The following is a 3,025-nucleotide window of genomic DNA, read 5'->3' on the forward strand; positions in this document are numbered from 1 at the left end:
CAGGCAGAATCGGGGCGGCTAGACTCAACCGTAGTCTCAGACCTGGTCAGCGGCTCATGTCTCTAAGAAAAGATTCCCGGATCTAACGTCCCCTTCTAAGTACCAAATGCCAGAACCATCCTGGACTTTCCCAACAATCCCCAAATTCCCTGGAGGATTACTCAAGTGACACAAATAAACCGAATACTCACTCTGCCGAACCCCTGGCACCGTCTCTTCGGACCTGCTCAGCCTGGGTGACTCATTCAAGGAGAGCCTTTAACTTCCCGGGTGCCCCGACTCTCGGTTCCAGTGCCCATGACAGACTCCAAAAGCAGTCTGGTGCGCCCTTCACGGACCCCTTCTTCCAATCTTGTCGTCCGGCCCCGGGGTAGTCCGAGAGCGTCTCCTGCCTGGCTCGCCAAATTGTTGCCCAAATGGCTAGTTTCGTGCCCCCGGAGGCTTTTCCGATTGACCTCAAGGAGAGAGTCACACACTCAAGCTGGGTCCATTTCAAATTTATTGTTTGCGCAAACAAGATTGACTAGGGGGCTAGTAGCCCAAAGCACAGTCGACCCCCGGTCTTTGTCCGAGGGTCTTTTTATAGCTTATCTAAACAAAGAACCGTATCGTGTTATGCAGTTATTGGCTATCCTACAGCGTCTACAAGCTTCTACTGTTTCGTCTAAGTTTCCGCAAGACGTCAACGTTTCCATGGTTATGTCTAGATTTCCACAGGATGTTTTAGGTTTTCATGCTATGCTTAACTTATTATGGGTTATGTTATAGCACCTGTGTGTTTTTAACGGGGGGTCTTTTATCTTATATCTTCAATCTATGTGCAGAAGCTAATGCGGAAGCCATTTGCAAGCCATGTCGAATACAGAAGCATTTTGCAAAGAAAGCACTATGTCTAAATTCAATCATTATGTCTGACCTCTAATCGTATTTGTACCACACAGGGGCAGGGGTTCCCATTACAGCAACCAAGAATGTGCAAACCATAAAACTTTTTGATTAATAACTAGTTGCATTTATGAATATATACAGAAATATCCATAAGATGGTGCTGCATCTTTAATTTGACCAGAGTCATTTACTTTGAAAATGAAAAAGTATATTTCAGTTGTAGCTAAAAACTCTTGTTATAATCTGAAGGTTGGTGACAATTTCTTTGGCAGACATATTGCCCATGCTAGTTTCCAAATCATTCCAATATGTTAATTTACATGTATTAAAATATTAGTCACAGTTTCTTTGTTCATGATAATTCAAGGCTGAAAATCTGAAAACCAACTGAAATGTAGCTTCAGCTGACAATTTTGATCAACAGCTCGCTATGAGAGACAGCAGGGTAAGGTATAAATGGGGAAATAGATAGGTAAATGATATATAATTTGGCCAGTAAATGAAATGAGTGTTGGAGACACAAGCATTATCACCAACTACACATACACCAAGAAAGCAAAAATATCATGTACAGCATAGCTTTGTGGGACTTTTGCTGAGCAAATAGCAGCTAACAAAGGATTCATTGGAATGGCAGCCATTTACAGTGTTCTACTTTTGAAACTGTTAAACTTTGAACTAGAACACGCATCTCCCTATAAGCCCTATAACTGAGACAGAACACAACTCTGACTAAGCACCCAGTGGTAGCCTGGGTCCTGAGTGGATCACATCGCTGAAAAGGGGAAGGAAAAGCGCAAAGAAAGGAGCTAGGGAATGTACATTGATGGTCTGAGATCCCTAGAATTCAGTGATTTCAAGGTAACCATAGACTAGAAGGTCACAAGCCCCTTGCTTTGAAGGTTTGGAAGGTCCAGGAATGAACTGTGCAGTTTTCCACATATGTTTTTCTCTTTCCTTTTTTTTTGCTTAAGGAACTGGGCTCTGGGTGCAGAGGATCAGCTACTTGGTTTTTGGTTGTAGCCATGTTGGTCTAAGGACATAGGCAGGCAAGGTTACCATAAGAAGATCCAGGCATCTACTTCTGGAATTACTAAACAGACAGAGCCAAATCATTCCCTTGGGCAACAATGGTGTCTTGGAGGGAAAAGAGACACACATGCACCAAAAATGGCCAGTACACAAAGAAAGGATGAGGGGAGAGTTGTACACAACTCTTATCATCAGGGATCCGAGTTTTCCGTTTTCCATGGAAAAACAGAGTAAAACACAAATTCCCCCCCTTGCCAAAGTAAAACACAGATTTCTCATTTTAACAGAGAAACCTGTGGGTTTTGCAGTTTTGCAATGAGCTGTCTGCAGGCTGGCAGATTTCCAGCCTGCAGGGGGCTGAGGGGAGCGGGAGGAGGGTGGTCAGGGATGGGGAGCCATGTGCCAGGCCTCCTAGAGAGCAGCTCCTGCAGGTGAGTCATGGGGGGGCGGGAATTGAGGCCCCCATAGGGAGGGAGGGAGTTGGGCAGGGTTAGGGATATGGCTGCTGCCCAGCTGGGTGGTGCAGGAGGCCTGGGGCCCAGGGCCGTAGGACGTAGCTGCAGGGCCGTGGGCGGCTTGTTCAGGGGGCATGGGCATGGGGCCAGCTCCCCACCACTGCACACATTCCTGGGGGGGGCACATACACTCCAGATCTGTGTGTGGGGTGGGGGCAGGGGCAGGAATGGGCAGCCTGCTATGGCTCTGGCTCCTGCCCTCCTCTGCAGCTTGGTGGGTGCGAGCCAGCACTGCAAGGAACAATGTGTAGTGCGCAGGTTTGTTATTACCCTGAAATAGAATAGTTTTCTGATAAGCATACTGTTAGGTTTACAATAATTTAGATTATTAGGAAGTATTAGCTTTACAGCTGAATACAAGGCATGACCTGTGGCCTAGCAATGCAGCTGACCACAAGGCAGATTGATAGCTAAGCCTTTGCTTGTGTCAAGTAATCATTTTAACTGTATTAAGCATTTTCTGAGTTAAAAGCAGCAAGTATCTCTGTGTCTGTGTGCTGAAAAATCAGCTACAGCAAGAAGTAAGATAAGACAGGGAAACCATTGTTCTGGGTGCACTGGTTGTGTCCTTGAGAAGTATCTACTACTGT

Source organism: Alligator sinensis, unplaced genomic scaffold (genome assembly GCF_000455745.1).
Source record: "Alligator sinensis unplaced genomic scaffold, ASM45574v1 scaffold574_1, whole genome shotgun sequence".
Taxonomy (NCBI): Eukaryota; Metazoa; Chordata; order Crocodylia; family Alligatoridae; genus Alligator; species Alligator sinensis.